Source organism: Hevea brasiliensis, chromosome 7 (assembly GCF_030052815.1).
Source record: "Hevea brasiliensis isolate MT/VB/25A 57/8 chromosome 7, ASM3005281v1, whole genome shotgun sequence".
NCBI classification, from domain to species: Eukaryota; Viridiplantae; Streptophyta; class Magnoliopsida; order Malpighiales; family Euphorbiaceae; genus Hevea; species Hevea brasiliensis.
Window position 1 is genome coordinate 95,293,133 of NC_079499.1, and position 20,287 is coordinate 95,313,419.

Below are 20,287 nucleotides of genomic sequence, written 5' to 3' on the forward strand. Positions count from 1 at the left end.
GAGAAATAGAACAAAAGAATAGAAGAGGAATGATTGCAGTCTTGATCCTTGTGGAAATTTGGCTGAGGATTTCCCTTCTGTACTGGTGTTCTACTCTTCAAGATTGTTGCAGAGAATGCAAGTATGAAAAAGTGAAAACCCTTCTGAAACTCTCCAAAAAGCTCTACAAAAAGGGTTGAACTAAAAGAGCCCCCCTCTGTTGTCATTTTCTGCTTTTATTTATAATAGCTGGTCTAGGGTTAGGTCTTTAGAATCCCAAAAGCATTAGGAGTCTGTTTGGAGTGTGTAAATAAGAGCTGGAATTCGGATTAGGAAACTGGCTGCTGCATGGTACACAGCCCATGTGTCACTACACGGCCCAAAGCCGTGTAACTTACTGGAGCTGAATGGTTGCATCTTGCATAGGCACAGGAGTTTACATGGGTCCGCGCTAGTCACACGGGTCTAGTTACATGACCTGTGTTCTTCTGTTCTTAGAGAATTCTTCAAGCCTGTGCTCGGCAGAGACTTACACAAGTCTCCATAGCTTACATGGGTCTGATTACATGACCTGTGTACTTTTGCTTCTTCTTTGGCTCTCTAGCTTTCTTCTGGCAGTAGGTTACAAGGGTCTGTGGTTTTGTTTACACGACCTATGTAATGTGTATCAGTAGCTTTTCACAATCCTTTGCCCTTTCCAAGTTTCCTTTCACACTCCTATGCCCTGGGACTTCACCCAAACACCTGAAATGATGCAGAAAACATGGAATTTAGAGCTTCACAATGGAATTTATAGAAGTTAATAAAATTAATGGTTATGCATGAGATTACTATTCTAAATGCTATAAAATATTATACAATTGTACTTAAAAATATCTATATAATACAAGTGTATCAAATACCCTCAAACTCAAACTTTTACTTATCCTCAAGCAAATCAAAACTCTTTTTTAAAACACTTTTTAGGGGAAAACTTAGAAACATAACCATAGACTCAATATGCACATAATTGAACTCCTTTTAACCTTCATACTAATTCCCTTCCTTCAAGGCATAAGGGCTTCAATAGCTACCTACTTAAACCTTCACACTGTTCATGGAGTTTCAACTAATTATTCCTTTATGCAAGGCTATTAATAAGTCATAAATAACCTGTTTTATTAGGATAGACTTGAGAAACACTTACTCTCCCAAATTTGCCTCTATTATGGATAATTGTGATGAAGTGACTCAATTCCAACTCCATAGGCATATCTCAATTTTTTATCTCCACTAACGTAGCATACACTTTTCAAAAGATTAAAAGGTCTTTAAAAAGGTTGTAATGGGGCTAAAGGGATAGTGACTTGGTTACCAATGAAAGTTTTTTAGGAATGCAAATATGAGGATAGCATGTATGCATAAAATATCAAGTATACTAAGTTTATTCTACTGATTTTGTATGGAGAGGAAGGGTTTTTGGTTTTTTTTTTTTTTTATAGTGCCAAGCATGCTTCCATGATACTTATCTTGGGACTTCTTTTTCCTTTTTTTTTTTTATGTCCCTTTTATCCTCTCCTCTAAACTCATTGCTTTTGCTGAGTTGGAAAGGCAAATTTTTCTTTGATTTCAATTGAACACTTACACTCTTTCTTGAGTTCTACATCCTCTCTCCATTTTTTTTTTGTTGCACTTAATATACTTTTTACTTGTGCATTTAGCCTCCTTAAAAGGGTAGGATAGGTGTTCAGGCTAGGGCTAGGTAAATAATATGGGTAAACAATAAATTCTAAGGGGTAAATATAGGCTCCAAGTTAGCTGCAAGAGATATATATTTTAATTAGGGATGGTTAAGGCTTATTGAGGGTATGTCAAAGAATACCTTAATCATCTCTTCATCAAGCATATACTAGGATTTCACCTTGATAGGTCCAAGAGACATGTTCTAGAGCTGGTGAGGCATTTTTAGGTTCGCTTGTATTTCAAAAATTTTCTCCTAACTTTGCAAGTTTAATGTGACAAATTAATAGCTATGAAGGGGTTTAACTAGTCTAGCTCCACTAAGGTGATTAAGTTGTTTTACAGACAATAGATTTAAGCCTTTTTGCCTATCTAGATACATTCATTCCTCATCCCATGGAGTCTAATTATTAGCTCATTGAATTTTGAGGTTATAGTTCTAAGTTAAAAACCAGTCTAAAAATTCAAAATTTATAAAATTTTCTAGATTTTTGATACACAAGTATGATATGGATATAATTAAGCAATGAGATGCAATGCATGAAATGTATCAGTAACCCCAAACTCAAATCTAGCATTGTCCTCAATGTCAATTACAATGTGCAAAATTAAGGGATAGCACACAGAATTATCAAAAAGCATATTATGTTATAAAGAAATTTAAAGTTTTGACAAAAAGCAAGTAATAGAGACCTAGGAGCACTGAGTAGGATTAGGGCATATAAATTTTTACAAGAAAGATCTTGTCCTAAAGTCCTAGCTCTAAAAAGTCTCTGATGGAGACAATGATCCCTCTCCATCGAGTCTCTCCATGATCATGTCCAGCTTATTGTGGGCCTCCTGGAGACTATCCTCGATCGCGTGCATCTTGTTGTTTATGGTAGTCTCCATTCGCTGAAGGTAGGCAATGATGGGATCTATCGGGGGTGAAGTGTAGGGAGGCACTCAGGCTGGGGAATCATGGTGGAGTGGCTCTTGGGATTCCTCTTGTGGCTCTGATGGTTCACCAAGCTCTGGTTGTGCTTCATATCTTCTGGGAATGACATTGCCTTTGGCATCGACCAGGAAGTAGGTGTTCCCAACCTTCTTGCATATCCCCATGGATATACATATGGTTTGCTCGATTCTGATTATACTAGCAATGGAGTGCAGCCTGTGATACCCCGGGATGAAGCCGAAGTGGAGTGTGAGGGCTATGATGAGGCCACAAGCACTATTTGCCCTGTAGGCTAGTGACATAGGCAGCGAAGGTGGTTGCATAAGAAGAAACTGGAGCTGCAGCGCTGCCCAGAGACCATACACTGCAGGAAAAAGAGTTCGTTGGTATTTACTAAGCTCAAGCTGTCCCCATGGCCCATTATAGTGTGTGCGGAGAGTTAGTGCATGTATCTTAGGGCAGGACTGGTGATGCCGGTGGATTTAGATTTGCTGGAGTTGTAAACTTCAGTGTTTGGTGTGATGGAACGCTAGAAGTCCACACTATTGTAGATCATTCAGTTTTGTGAAATTTCTTAGAATCTGGCACTGTCAAGCGAAACACTGCGTTGAACTCATCCATGTTCATAATGCGGTCAATGCCAAGAAGCCTGAATTCAATCCATCCCCTGTCTTCCCTATCTGTGGGCCATAAGGTGGCCTTGAAACTCCCTAGGAACTCTAGGGTGGTGTCATGGTAGGCTAGGAATTGTAGTTGGGCGAATCTAGTCCACCCAATGCTATCTAGCAGCCTGTCAATCTCCTCTCGAAGATCGATTTGCTCTAACAACCTGAAGTCCATGTATTTGGTGGAGATAATCCTCCTGTTGTTCAGCAGAGCACACAAGTCTCGGTGGGTACTGTCTCTGAATGGCCAGGCGATGGAAAACTCGAGTTGTGGTGGTTGTGGTTCAGCTTGTGGCTGGGATTGGGGTTGTTATGGTTATGGTTGGGGTCATTGTGGTGCGACTTGTGGCTGGGTTTGCCTGGTTTTCAGGCGCTGGGGTGATGGCTAAGGAGGAGAGGGTGTGGAGTCGCCTCCTTGCCTCGAGGAGGAGCCCATTCATTAGGCTGGTCTCTTTGTAGGTGCCATTAATGATTTTGGAGAAGGAGAGGCTAGGGTTTGTGAGAGAATAAGAAGATTTGAGGGGTTTTTATAGGGAAAGAGGCTTCGAGAGGAAAGCTTTTTGATTGTGAGGGAGTTTAAGGGAGTGGGATGAATTTAAAAGATAGTTGTGACCCTTCGTTTCATGCGTTTCATGCCCCTGGAGTCGCGTCTGCGACATGATACACGAGTTGTGTATCACTACACGGGTCCTGACCTGGAAACCTGCATAATCTTCTGTCCGAGATTTTTCTTTTCTGTTGAGCTACACTACCCATGTACTTTTACTCAGGGACCCATGTAACATCCTGTCCGAGAATGGTAATGCTAGATGAATTACACGGCCCGTGTACTTTTAATTTGGGACCCATGTAATGTTCTGTCTCCAAATTTAAAGTTTCTTTCTCTATTATCGAAGCACGACCCGTGTAATGTTACATGGGGTCCAGCCGTGTAAGTTTCTAAGGCTTGTGCATGGATTTTTCCTGGATCCCAGAAGGTTACACGGGGCATGTAAAACCAATACACGACCCATGTAATTTTCAAACTCTCCAATTCTTCTCGTATGAAAAATTAATGCTTACCACTATGCATAAAATGAATGAAAAGGTTAGCAACAAAGCTATTTCTCTGATTTTGTACGGTCTCCTCTTGTGTGGTTTAGACTTGACATCTCCTCTCCTTTATTGCCCTCAATTCATGCTTCTTGCAGAATTGAGACTTGGGGTGCCTACAAAATAAAGTATAAACAAACACAAGACAAAAATAAGAGTTGAAATAAAGGAAATTATATAAAATAAAGTAAAAATAGAAATTTTGGGTTGCTTCTAAAAGAGCGCTTGTTTATAGCTATTAGCTCGACTCTACTTTTGTTTTATCACGGCCTGTCTGGAGGGTTGTTGAAGGTATAGTTGGTTCCCTCCTCTATGGGTTCTCCTTGAAAATATGGTTTCAGCCTTTGCCCATTCACCTTGAATACTCTTGAGGTTTCACTCCAGATTTCCACAGCTCTATACGGGAAGATTTGCATAACCTTAAATGGACCTGACCATCTTGATTTCAGCTTCCCTAGAAAAAGTTTTAGTCTGGAGTTGAAGAGTAGGACAAAGTCGCATTCTCTTATTTCTTTTCTTGTTATGCGTCTGTCATGCCATCTTTTGGTCTTGTCTTTAAAGATTTTGGCATTCTCATATGCATCCTGTAGGATTTCTTCCAACTCATTGAGCTATAGCAGTCTATTTTCACCAGCAGCCTTGAGGTCAAAATTCAGGGTCTGAATCGCCCAGTAGGCTTTGTGTTCAAGTTTGACAGGGAGGTGGCATGATTTCCCATAAATTAGTCGAAAGTGTGCTGTTCCAATTGGAGTTTTATATGCAATGCGACATGCTCACAATGCATCATCTAACTTCATAGACCAATCTTTCCTTGAGCGATTTATTATTTTCTTTAGGATTCGTTTTAGCTTCCTGTTTGAAATTTCTACTTGACCACTGATTTGAGGATGATAAGGTGTTGCCACCTTATGAGTCACTCCATACTTTTTCAATAGTGTTTCGAATTGTTGGTTGCAGAAGTGACTTCCTCCATCGCTGATTATCGCTCGTGGTGTACCAAATCTTGTAAAGATGTTCTTCTTAAGGAACTTGTGACCACTCTAATATCGTTGGTTAGCGTGAATATTGCTTTTACCCATTTTGACACATAATCAATACTAACCAAAATATACTTATTTCCAAAAGAAGAGGGGAATGGGCCCATGAAGTCTATCCCCCACACATCAAATAGTTTTACCTCAAGTATATCGTGCAGTGGCATTTCATTCCTTCTGGAAATGTTATCTGTTCTTTGGCATTGATCACAAGCTAGCACGAAGGCTCTCACATCCTTAAACAGGTTAGGCCAGTAAAATCAAAATTTTAGCTGCTGTTTTTATGGTGCCAAAGTGTCCCCCATATGGTGATGAATGGTAGTGCTAGAGAATACTCTCTATATCCTCTTTCGGTATGCATCGTCTTATCAGCTCGTCATTACATCTCTTGTACAGTAAAGGTTCCTCCCATGTATAGTATCGCACATCGTGCAGAAATTTCTTCTTTTACTGATAAGTCATGTTGGGTGGTAAGACCCTGCGCGCAAGAAAATTCACAAAATCAGCATACCAAGGAACTAGGGATAAGGCTAATAGTTGCTCATCGAGAAATGAATCATCAATTGGCAAATCCTCAATGTCTCCTATGTATTCCAATTTCAGCCTGGAGAGATGGTCAGCCACTATATTTTCGGATCCCTTTTTGTCCTTGATTTCAAAGTCAAATTCTTGCAGGAGTATAATCTATCAAATCAACATTGGTTTTACCTTCTTGTTCAAAAGGTACCAGATGGTAGCATGATCTGTGAATACAATAACTTTTAATCCAATTAATTAGGATCTGAATTTGTCAATTGTAAACACTACTGCCAGGAGTTCCTTTTCTGTAGTAGCATAATTGATTTGTGCGTCATTGAGTGTCTTGCTGGCATAATAGATGGCATAGAGCTTTTTATATTTCCTTTTTCCAAGCACTACTCCCACAACATAATCACTTGCATCGTACATGATTTCAAATGATAGCTCCCAATCAGGTGGTTGCATAATGGGTGCTAAGATCAAGGCTTCTTTTATCCTGTTGAAAGAAAAAAGATAGTTTTCATCAAAATCAAAGGGAACATCTTGACTTAATAGATTTGTCAATGGTTTAGTTATTTTGGAAAAATCTTTGATGATTCTATAGAAGCCTGCATGTCCCAAAAAGCTTTGTACTCCTTTGACTGATGTTGGTGGTGGCATTTTTTTAATGATTTCAATTTTTGTCTTGTCAACTTCAATCCCTCTTTCTGATATCAGGTGACTAAGAACTATGCCTTCTCTTACCATGAAGTGGCATTTTTCCCTATTCAAGACTAAGTTTGATTCTTCACATCTTTGCAACACTTTGGATAAGTTAGCTAAGCAATCATCAAAAGTGGTGCCATAAACAGAAAAATCATTCATAAATACTTCCATGATATTTTCAATATAATCAGAAAAAATAGCCATCATGCATCTTTGAAAGGTAGCAGGGGCATTACAAAGACCAAAGGGCATTCTTCTATATGCAAATGTTCCGTAAGGGCATGTGAATGTGGTCTTTTCTTGATCTTCTGGGTGAATAGGAATTTGGAAAAATCTCGAATAACCATATAGATGGCAGAAGTAGGAATATTTTACTAATCTTTCCAATATTTGGTCTATGAAAGGAAGAGGAAAATGGTATTCTCTGGTGCCACTATTCAATTTCCTATAGCCTATGCACATGCGCCAACCAGTAACTATCCTAGTAGGGATTAGTTCATCATTTGCATTTTGAATGATAGTTGTCCCACCTTTCTTAGGCACTACATGCACTGGACTAACCCATTTGTTATCAGAGATCAGGTATATAATACCTGCCTCTAATAATTTCACAATTTCCTTTTTCACTACTTCTTTCATGTTTGGGTTAAGTCTTCTTTGATGTTCAATAGTGGGTTTACTATTTTCTTCCATAGGTATCCTATGATGCAAATAGAAGGATGAATCCCTTTCAGGCCTTCTATTTTATACTCTATGCTCTTACTTTGTGTCCTAAGCACCCTTAGCAATTTTTTCTCTTCAATTTCAGATAGACTGGCATTGATAATAACAAGATATTCAGAATTTAAGTCTAGGAATGCGTACCTTAATGTAGAGGGAAGAGGTTTGAGTTTTACCTGTTTAGTATTTTTCTCCAGCTTGCTTTTGGTTTATTCCTCTTTCAGCTCCTCTACCTTGAAAGCTTGAGCTAAGGATAGGAATGGATGAGCTGCTAAATGTTGTGTACATGCTGCTATTTCTGTGTTTTCATCATTCATTGTGTGGCTGTGCACAATGCATGCTTCAAAAGGATCTTCAGGATGGGCCTTATGAAATTTCTCCCCAACTTGCTTGTCAACTATGTCAACCCTAAGGCATTCATCAGGTTTGAATTTGTGCTTAATTGTGTCAAACAAGTTGAATTCTACCTCTTCATCTCCTACCTTAAGAGTCAGCCGCCCATTTTTTACTTCTATGATTACTCCGGCGGTTGCCAAGAAAGGTCTTCCCAAGATGATAGGGATTTGAACATCCTCTTCCATCTCAAGGGCAACAAAATCAATTGGAATGAAGAATTTGCCCACCTTGATAAGAATGTTCTCAAATATTCCCACAGGATATTTAACAGACTGGTCAGCCAATTGCAAAGAAATTATTGTGGGTTTTAGTTCTCCGACTTTTAGTTTTTAGCATATTGATAGAAGCATTAAACTCACACTTGCCCCAAGATCGCAGAGAGCCTTGTCTATTTTCTTGTTGCCAATGAGACAAGGTATGGAGAAGCTTCCTGGATCTTTTAGCTTTGGAGGCAGTTTGTTTTGCAGTATGGTGCTGCATTCCTCTGTTAGAGTAACAGTCTCATAGTCTTCCAGCTTTCTTTTCTTTGGCAGAATTTTCTTAAGAAATTTGGTGTAGGATCGCATCTGAAAGAGTGCTTCAGTGAAGAGAATGTTGATATAAAGTTTCTGTAAAACTTTTAAAAACTTCCTAAATTACTTGTCCAATTTGGCCTTCTGGAATCTCTGAGGAAAAGGTAGAGGAGGCTGATATGGCTCTGGTAGCTTCTTTTTCTTCCTTGTTTCCTCCTCTTGATCCTTCTTGGCTTCTTCCTCTTTCTTCTCTGCTTGGCTTTCAGATTTTTCAGAAATTTCCTTTGTTGGCTCTTCCTCTTACTGTTCTAAAATTCTTCCACTTCTCAATGTAACTGTCTTACAATGCTCCTTTGGGTTCATCTCTGGTTGACTAGGCAGTTTACCAGCAGCCTTGCTTGAAGGGGTTACTTGCTGAGCAATTTGATTTTCAAGCATCTTATTGTGGGTGGCAAGTTATTCATTTTGGAAGCTAGCTATTTGATCATTTCATTTTGCTGTAGCTGGGCTACTAGGAAGCTTTCCATCATGGATTCCATAGTTGACCTTGATTCAGGTTGTTGGTTCTGAGGGAGTGGCGATGGTTGTGTAGGGTTTTGTTCCTTATTCTGAAATCCAGGGGGTGCTAGTGGTCTGTACCCTTGCTGTTTGTTCATTGGCTAATTCTGAGAATTTGACCATGAGAAATTTGGGTGGTTCCTCCATCTAGGGTTGTATGTATTTGAATATGAGTTGTGGGGCTGTCTCTGGTTAAAGTTCCCTCCATTATTCACATAGTTCATCCGTTCCGTAGGGAGTTCATTGAAGCTGTTATACTCTGAACCCATGTATCCTCCTCCATAGCTGTCATCATGTTGACTGTTCGTCCCTATAGCATTGGCCTACATTTTATCAAGCCTCTTTGTGAGCTGGTCAAATTGAGCATTTATCATGCTTAGGGCATCCACTTCTAGGATTCCTGCCATTCTCCTTATATTTTCCTTTTCATTTGACCACTCATAGTTGTGATATGAGACCCTCTCCAGAAGTTCGAGTGCTTGATCCAATATTTTCTCCATTAGGTCACCTTCTACTACTGAATCTATTGTGCTCCTTGTAGAGGGCAGCAGCCCATTATAGCAGTTCTGAACCAGGAGCCAATCTTTTATGCCATGGTATGCGCATTCTCTCTGTAGGTCCTTATATCTCTCCCATGCATCATAAAGTGATTCACCTCCCCTTTGCCTAAAAGTGTTGAGTTCAACTCTCAACTTTGCAATCTTTGTAGGTGGGAAGTAAATTGCTAGAAAAGCTTGTGAGAGGTCCTCCCATGTGGTGAATGTTCCAACTGGTTGAGAAAGTAACCACTTCCTTGCTCTATCTTGAAGGGAAAATAGAAATGCTCTGAGTCTTATGGCTTGATCAGAGACCCCATTCATCTTGAATGTGTCACAAAGGGCAAGAAAGCACTGGAGGTGGTAGTGCGGATCTTCTGATGGTGAACCCGTAAACTGGGTCTGTTGGATCATCTGGAGCCATGCCGATTTTAGTTCAAAATTGTTGGCATCCACTATGGGTCTTGTAACACTAGGTTAGAATCCTTATATGGGGGGGAGCTCCGTAGTCCTTCAAGAGTCTCGGCCTGTTGTTGTTATTGTTGGCCATATTTGGAATTTCTGGATTTCCTTGATCTTGTCCTTTACGTTTCCTCTCCCTCCTGATAGTTCTTAGAGTTCTGTCTATCTTTAGATCTAAATCAAAGACTTCTTCTTCTAGTCTTATTCTGGTCATGTACCAAACCAATCACCTGAGAAAGAATAAGAGAATAAAACAATTTAAACAAAATTAAATAATAAATGAAATTGCCTAAATCAGCTAAATTATTTATCACCTAATATCACTAAAATTAAAATTCCCTAGCAACGGCGCCAAAAACTTGTTTGCTAGTTTTTCAACCACTGTAAGTGCACGGATCGCTAACAAGTAATAAAATGATGAGTAGAGTATTATTCCCATGAGGAATTTAATTAGCAAGTACCAGGCTACACGGTAATTTTGACTGTTTAGGCTACCAAATATAAATGGAGAATGAGTTAAACCTAATTTAGATGCTGAAAGTAATTTTGGAATTAAACTATTTATAAAAGCAATTCCAGAATTAAGATTTCACACTACAACCTTACTATAGATTTTAATCTTATCTATTCATCGGATTGAGAATGGTTGCTTTGAAGGAAATTAATCCTAGGATATCTTAAGTCCTCTCTCAAGATACTTAAGGTATATTTTAATTAACCTAAACCCTACTTTCATGGTGATTAAATTAATTAAAACCCTTTAAGATCTATGATTAACTTTGGAACTCCACAAAGGTCATCAGCCTATCTCTCGGTCAGATTTACTAGGTTTAGGATCTCGATTTTCTAATATTAATCTTCACCTTTCAGTCCTTCAATTAATATCTGCAATCAATACTAAGTGGGTACCAACACATAGCATGCATTAAGATCACAAGAAATTGAATCAAAGAACTAAACTCAAATCCAATAAATAAAACTCAATATTTATCCATAATAACAATTGCAAGTGCTACTCTCCTAATTCCAGAATAAAGGAATTACTCACTCATGGTGAGTTTAACAAACATAGAGAAAATAAAATAAAAGAACATAAAGAGTTCGCTTAGAGAAATAGAACAAAAGAACCGAGAGGAATGATTGCAGTCTTGATCCTTGTGGAACTTCGGCTAAGGATTTCCCTTCTGTGCTGGTGTTCTACTCTTCAAGACGGCTGAGGAGAATGCAAGTATGAAAAAGTGAAAACCCTTCTGAAACTCTCCAAAAAGCTCTATAAAAAGGGTTGAACTAAAAGAGCCTCCCTCTGTTGTCATTTTCTGCTTCTATTTATAATAGCTGGTCTAGGGTTAGGTCTTTAGAATCCCAAAAGCATAAGGAGTCTGTTTGGAGTGTGTAAATAAGAGCTGGAATTCGGATTAGGAAACTGGCTGTCGCATGGTACACGGCCCGTGTGTCACTACATGGCTTAGGGCCGTGTAACTTACTATAGCTGAATGGTTGCATTTTGCATAGGCACAGGAGTTTACACGGGTCCGCGCTAGTCACACGGGTCTGGTTACATAGCCCGTGTTCTTCTGTTCTTAGAGAATTCTTCAAGCCTGTGCTCGGCAGAGACTTACACGGGTCTTCATAGCTTACACAGGTCTGATTAAATGACCCGTGTACCTTTGCTTCTTCTTTGACTCTCTGGCTTTCTTCTGGTAGTAGGTTACATTACCCGTGTAATGTGTATCAGCAGCTTTTCTCAATCCTTTAGCATTTCCAAGTTTTCTTCCGCACTCCTATGCCCTAGGACTTCACCCAAACACCTGAAATGATGTAGAAAATATGGAATTTAGAGCTTGGCAATAGAATTTACAGAAGTTAATGAAATTAATGGTTATGCATGAGATTACCATTCTAAATGCTATAAAATATTATACAATTGTACTTAAAAACATCTATATAATACAAGTTTATCAGACACCCCTCCTTATGATAACATAAACCCACACGCTACACAAATCCACTGCCAAGGTGCACATGCAGACTCTGCTAGAAGCAAAGATGGATGCGCATACGACAAAGGTAGTTGAACCAAAACTGATTGAGAGCTAGACTAAGGTTGAGAAGTGGTTCTGACAGCCTTAGTCATTACCCCCTCCACCTCTTCCTCACCGGTCTTTTCAAGGCAGAGGAATACATGATTTCAAAGGTCGACATCAGTAATTATACGTTGGCCTTCGGTCTTTAATTTCTTGTGGATTTTTGGTTTTTCACTCAACACTAATGACAAATTAGATGGAATGACTTTGAATTTTGACGGAATGCAAACTAAGGGGCTAAATAAATCAATTGCAAAAAATAGAGGGACTAAATCATTATTAGCGGTAAAATTCAGAGATTAAATAGTAAATTTCTCATAAAAGAAAAAAGACAATGTTAATATTGTGCCCCAAGTTAACAAGTATTTATTAGATTGGACATAGAATCAATGCACATCTATACTTTTTTTGTTTTGGGTAGATGTACTTGTACTCATTTTTATTTGAGACCTATTTTATGGAAAAGAAAAGAAAAGTGAGTGAAATTATAACAAAACTAAAATCTTTATAGAAAAAAAATATTATTTTTCTTACAAATCTCTTTTAAGAGAAAGAAAATGAAAGTAAGTGATTTATTTTCCATATATTAATGGAAATTAAAAGAAAAAGTGAAAGAGAGAAAATTATTATGTATTTACAATTATTCTCATATTAAATAAATAAGATTATATTAAAAAAAATTATTTGAGAGAAATAAGGACATAGAGGGGAAAAAAACTTTAATGTTATTTTCCACTTTTTTCACCTAATTTAAATGGAAAATAAATTGGTTTTGAGCATTTTTTACACAAGTCCACATAATTTTTTTTTTATTTCCCCATTTTCCTTCTTATAAAAGAGGAAAATTGAAATTTTAATTTTTCTTTTTTTCTTTCAATTAAACTACCATTAAAATTCTAGCAAAAATTGCCAAAATGCCATTAATGCTATTGTCAATTTGAAAACAATTTAATCCTTATATTTTTAAAATGTGGGTTTCATTAAAGTAAAAAATTTTAAATTTAAATTATAATTATTAAAATATGGATTAATTACTTTAAAGTTCTTTAAAATTTTGGTTAATTATAAAAGCATCCATATATTTTACAAAATGATCCTTAAATATTATAACTATTTATAAATAAGCTCTTATAATTTTGTAAAATTCTATTTGTCATTATTATTGTAATAATATATATGAGTTTGTAATATTGTCATACATTATACTGTATCGTTATATATAAAAGAAAGAAAAAGGAAAAATAAAATATGAATTTGGATGCAAATTGTTAATAAAATAAAACACTATGACAAAATTGTTTTTGGATTGAAATAGAGTTAAAGGCATTTTGAACATTTTTGCTAAATTTAATCGGGAATTAATAGTAATTCTAACGACAGAGACTAACTTATAGGTTTATTAAAATGTCAAGTGCTAAATTGTTTAGGATTAAAACTCTAAGGATTAAATTATAAATTTAACCAAATCGCAGGGACCAATTAATTGTCTATAAAGTAAAACTTCTAGCACTAAATTGTTTTTATATTAAAAATAGAGTTAAAAGTATTTTGGTCATTTTTATTAAAATTAACAGTAATTTAATTGAAATTCTTACAATGTGGACTAATTTGTAAGTTTATTAAAATGTTAGAGATTAAATTACTTAGTTTTAAAATTACAGGGCCTAAGTTGTAAGTTTAAGCAAACCTTTTGGACTAAAATGTAGTTTACCCTTAATTATAATATAATAATTTAATAATATCCAAAAATATTATTAAAAAATTCTTAAATATACAATAAGACATTAAAATATGGAGCATATATTTTTAAAAATATGCATTCACACCTAAAATTTAAAATATAAAGTAATATATAAGTAAGCTCCTATTCCATTAAAAATACCTTATATCAAGTAGGAAAAAAGAGAAAAGGACAATATTTCAATGCATACACAGGAGTTTAAGAGTAACAAAACACCTCACAGTATTTATACAGTGGTCATGGAATACAATTTGGAACTATTAAAAAAATAACAGTGGTCTTCGATTATATAATCACTTTCTTTAAGGGAATTATGCCATGTTATATTATTATTAGGTAGTTGAGCAAATCTCTCTAGGATAATAAAGTCAAAATAAAATTCTATGCAACAATTTTAGAATTCTCTCAAAAATGAATTAAAGAAAAAAAAGTGTTGATTGTTAGCAGAAATGAAAAGAAGGGATAGAAGAAAAAGGTCAATTGAATTCTGTTCAAATTGCTATTTATAAAGCCTTTATACCTTTTAAAACAGATATAATATTTCACTTTATATCTCTTAGAATAATTATATTTGGTTGTTTATACCTCTTAATATATACACAACAGTTTACTTTGTATCTTTTAGAATACTTACATCTGTTTACTTACACCTCTTATAACAGATATAATAGTTTATTTTGTATATTTTAAAATAATTATATTTGTTTACTTACACCTCTTAGAATAAATATAACTATTTACTTATATCTCTTAAAATAAATACAACTATTGACAATAAATAATTTATTTTAATACCCTTCAATGAACAAGCATAACTCTTTTAATATAAGACAATTTTTTCCATCACTAACAATTTCTAACAGGAATTGTGCTGGAAAGAGGAGAGTTCTTTATGGATGATATCACGTGCTATGCACATGAACTCCAGTGGCTATGCGTTAGACATGGGGAGCCCATTCCCTTCAGCCGTGTCAATTTGTTTGTCAGTTACCCTCTTCCACTCAATGCATTGAATCATAGAGCCCAAAGCGAAGCTTAAAATGTTGGCAAGAGCCATCCCTGGACAGGCCCTCCTGCCAAGACCGAATGCCATGAACTTGTAGCCGTAGTCCTCGGCCTCAGCTTGACATTTCTGAAACCTCTTGGGCCTAAATTTCAGAGCATCATTCCACAGTTGAGGATCTCTATGTATAGCCCATGCATTGATAAATAGCATTGAATTTTTGGGCACATCATATCCTCCAATGGTACACTCATTGTTTGAAAAATGTGAGAGAAGCAATGGGGCCGCTGGGCACAATCAGTCTCTGATATGATATTCTGAAGATATGGTAACTTAGAAATATCCAGTTCATCTAATCGACCAATTTGAAGGTCCAACTCACGTTTAGCCTTCTCCAGCACTTGGGGATGATTGAGCAGGTTCGACATTGCCCATTCTAGTGTAACAGCCGTTGTGTTCGTGCCAGCAAATATCATATTTAGCATTCGTCAAACAATGTTATATTTTTTTTTTCTTTGCCTAATTGATTCAATTCAAACTCGAAATTTCACATTTTTTAAATAATTCTAATACCATTAATTTTTTAGTTCATGGTTTTTTTCTAATAACAAAAAATAAGATCAAAATCATAAGTGCTATTTAAACAAAAAATCTTAATAATCTAATGCTATTTAAACAAAAAATCCTAACAATCAAATGTAAAATATTAAGAAAATAAAAAAATTAATATTTAACTTCTACATTAATATAAGACTAATTATTTAATCTTTTTATTTTAAAATTATATTTTTTAGTTCTTCTATTTTTTATGCTTGAACTATTTAGTCCCTTCCGTTAATTTTTCTATTAATCAAGTTAGTTAAAAAAGAGAATAGTTATAAATAGGAACTGAATAATTGAAGAATTTAAAATTATATTATTCATATTAGAAGAAATGAATAGTTAAATTTAAAAAAATATAGCTTTAAAATAATAAAAAAGATTAAATAGTTTATAGATTAAAAAATAAAAGAGCTAAATAATGTATTTTTTATATAAAGGATTTAATAGTTAATTTTATTAAAATATAAAAATTAAATAGTGATTTAAAAAAAATTAAACGAAATAACTAAATAATGTATTTTTTATATAAAGGATTTAATAGTTAATTTTCTTAAAATATAAAAATTAAATAGTGATTTTAAAAAAATTAAACGAAATAACTAAGTAGTGGTACTCATTGAAAAAATCCTTGCAATCTGATGTGAAGTATTCGTTAATAATTACTATATATTAATAGCCCCATTGAAAAGCTATGATCTAGATTGGTGTTTTTTTTTTTTTTCCCAAAAGATATCATTCCATTAAGAAAAAGTTAGGCCATAAGGCCAATAACAAAGCTAAACTGTATCAAAGGATTACAAGTGAAAGAAGCGTCATACAAAGGTCTTGCAGTAAGATTATGAGCTTGTGTATTGTAATCTTTTTTTATGAAACAGTAGCTAATTCTATGTAAACCATTAGCCAATTCAAGGATATCTGCAATTACTACTTTTATTTCAATTGGAGGGGTATTCCCTTGCAAGGATTGAATAACCACAGTTGCGTCTCCTTCGATGATGATTTGGTCGAAATCCTTTGCTCTAGCTAAAAGAATAGCTTCTCTACAAGCTACAACTTCTACAATCAGAGGATCAGTCATAGCCAAGAGTCGTTTGCAAGACCATCCACAAGGGTTGCCAGAGCTATCCCGAGCAATTACAACAACTGAACCCAAGTTTTGTTGTTTAGATGTCCCACCATCAAAATTAATTTTGATCCATTGAGGAGGGGGAGGTTCCTCGCCCATTATAGTCCTTGGGTTAGTTGACCGAGGATGCTCTTTCATAGCTTGAGTTGATACAATCTCTTGGTAATAACATATAATTGAGGATGTGATCTCTTGAAAGGAAAGAATATGTTTTTTGAAAATAAAATTATTTCGGCTTTTCCATGTCTGCCAAAGAAAGAAAGCTATCAGGGGAACAAAATCTTTATCTAGCCCTTGTTCAATTAATGGTTGTGAAAGCTCAGTCCATATATCCATCATGGAATTGCCCGATAAGAAGGATGATCTAATTTGAAATGGTGAATTGATCCAAATTTTCCTTGCTTTATTGCATTCAAAGAACAGTTGTCTAATTGTTTTTAGAGCTCCACAGAAGTTGCATTTTGGGGTAACTTCTGGGAATCTGTTATGTAATAGATCTTGGGTTGGTAATTTTTCTTTAAGAAAACTCCATAAAAAGAATGATAACTTTGGCGGGAGAGAAAGTTGCTAAATTTTCTTCCAAAAAATGCAGCTATTGCCCATTGAAGTAGGACCTGGCCCTACCCCTGAAGCATCTGCAATAGAATCATAAACAGATATAGTAAGAAAATAACCAGATTTCATCATGTAATTACCCTTTTTGTCATAATGCTAGACAAGATGATCATCCCTTCTGAAAAGAGAAATTGGCATTGCAAATATTGTTGACTTCCTCCATTTGAAAATTGTCCCTCAGTACATCTACATTCCATTTGTTCATAGAGTGATCAATAAGTTGGGAAACCCAAACTATTCTCGAATCATGATTCTCCTTAACTGCAGGTCTGTTAGGGAAGGATTTTGGAATCCATCTCTCTTCCTTACAAAGAATAGCTTCCCCATTTCCTATTTGCCATCTAGTTCCTTTTTCAAGGATTTCTCTCCCCCAGAGGATGCTCTGCTAGCCCCAAGATGCTCTACATCATTGGTTGGCCTGCAAAAAGGATGAATAAGGAAAATATTTCCCTTTGAATAGATAAGCAAATAGAGAGTTTGGTCTTGTAATAAGCCTCCATCCTTGCTTTTCTAACAAAGCTTGATTAAAACAATAGAGATCCTTAAAACCCATCCCTTCCATAGCTTTGGGATGACAAAGTTGTCTCCACGAGACCCAATGTAATCGTTGTTCATTCTTCTTTTATCCCCACCAAAAATTCGCAATTAAACTATTAATTTCATCACAAAAGGAAATGGGGAATTTAAAGCAAAACATTACGAAAACTAGAATGGCTGAAGCTACTGCTTTAATAAGAGTTTCTTTGCCTCCTTTTGACAATAACTATTCTTTCCACCCACTGGCTTTGATTTGAATCTGTTCTTTGATCTTGGCAAAAGCTTATTTTTTGGATTGAGGGATGGCGGGTGGCAATCCAAGAAACTTGACTTACCCCTCCAAGTTGTGAATGCTAAGAATTCTAGCAATTGATTGTTTGAGATCCCTTGGCATGTTGTTACCAAAAACCAAGGCAGATTTGTTATAGTTGATTATTTGTCCACTTACTTCAGCATAGCTATGGAGGTTTTGCTTTATATTTCCTGCTACTACAGATGTTGCCTTTGAGTATATCACAAAATCATCTGCAAATAAAAGATGAGTGATGGGAGGGCCATATCTAGAAATAGAAATACCCTAGATATCAGAATGGTTAAGCCTGTAGGAGAGTCCCTATGCACATATTAGGAAGAGGTAAGGAGAAAAAGGGTCTCCTTGCCTCAATCCTCTAAAAGGAGAAAACATGTTAGTTCTATGACCATTAACCTTAACTGAGTAAGTAACTGTTGATACACATTCCATAATCCAAGATATCCATGTATCATGAAAACCAAAGTATTACATCATATGCTGAAGATAGCCCCATTCAATACACTGATAAGCTTTGCTTATATCAAGCTTCAATGCCATCCCATAGTTCCTTCCTTTCTTTTGCATCTTAAGATTATGCATGAGCTCCTAATTAATCAAGATATTATCTGAGATCTGCCTCCTTTTAATAAAAGCACTTTACTCCTACCCAGTTATGGGATCCACAAAGCCTTGTAGCCTTGAAGTTAGAATTTTTGCAATGATTTTGTAGAGAACCATACATAGTCCAATAGGATGCAAATCCTTCATCATTTGTACCGGATTAATTTTTGGAACAAGTGTAATGATTGTGTGATTCACATTTTTTAGCATTCTCCCTTCCTTAAAAAAATTCTTGACAGCCAAAGTGATATCATCTCCAATAATTGGCTAGTATGTTTGAAAGAATCTACCTATAAGCCCATATTCTCCTAGGGCTTTAGTGGGATTGATACAAAGGACTGCTTTATAAATCTCATCTGTTGACACTGGTCGTATAAGCTGAATATTCATACCATCTATAACTCTCCTGTGGAAACCTCTAGTAAAGACTGAGAAATTTGTTGACCTGTGAGTGTGAAGGAGTGGAAGCGTAAATAAAGGGCATTAGAACCTTGAATTTCAAAAATTATTTCTAAAGTTATATGCACCATACCAAGTGTCTTATGATCCTAATCAATTTTCAATGCCCAATTGCATACCAAAACATATTTTAGCATGCATTAAAATTTCATTTACCATTAAAGATTATGAATTAACATTTAATTCAATTAAACCCTAACTAAAATAGGGATTTTTAGGTACTAACCTCTTGATTCACAATTGAAGCCTCTTAGGATGTTCTTAGGACCCCAAATATTGTTTCTCTAGTTTGTCTACCACAAGCACACACCAAAGTTGCAATGGCAGCCCCTAGATTTACTTCTCTAGCCTTGTCAACCAATTTTGAGATGGGGTTTTGCTTTGTGAAGGTTGTATGAATGTATTGGGAGTTAGAAACACTTTCTAATAATTTTAATTCAAGAGAATTCAAAGTTTTTTCCCTTGAATCAATTGAGAAATTAAAGAGGAAAAGAAGAGACCAAGTTGTCGTCCAACTTGAGAGAAAAAGAGAGGAGTGATTTTTCCTTTATAACTTTTCTTTATATACTTAGGTCAAAACCCTCGCTAACTCCCTTGCCACATATCATCACAAGATACCATCTTGTTATTATTTAATTTAATCCTATGAAGCCAAGTGTCAATCTCCATTTAAATCATGACATATGGTATTCCATCATAGGAAGACAAGTGGCAAGATCATATAGTGCCATGTGTCACCATCTCATGGTGCCACAAGTCACCATGTGAAAAGATCAATTTGCCCTTACCTTTTAATATGAGTTCTCAACCCAAAATTATAATTTCTCCTCTTTAAATTAATTTATATCAAATATAAATTGATTAATTAATTAATCTCTATTAATTAATTTCTCATAATTAAATTATATTTAATCAAATTAAATATAAATTTAATTTATACTATACATCCAATAACCTAGATTTAGTTTTAAGTCATGCTAGGGACTTTGCAATATTATTGCAAACTAAACCTCTTTAATTAATTAATTAAACTCTTTAATTAATCAATTAAATCACATTTTAAATGGTGATTAGCTTGTGTAGATGTGTGACTTACGAGGCTCATTACTTATTGGCAATGAGAAATGATATTAACTCTTAATATCATTAGAACTCTTTCTTATAGTAAATGATTTCTCTAAATTATTTCAGGTATCTCATAAACCATGGTTGACACCTAGCATAGTATGCCATTGCCACGCAATCAGTAATAAGGAATATCTTAAATGAACATTTAATCATATGTTACCATGCACTAAAATCTCTTCGTTCTAAAATCTCAATTCGAGCTGGAGTTATGGTTAATGTCAAATCCCATTTGCTATGAACATTA

General features: G+C 35.5%; 1 pseudogene; it reads right to left on the reverse strand.

Moving 5' to 3' along the window:
• Nucleotides 1-14,590: 14,590 nt before the first annotated feature.
• Nucleotides 14,591-20,287, reverse strand: part of LOC110643430 (cytochrome P450 81Q32-like) — a 35,063-nt pseudogene continuing 29,366 nt past the window's right edge.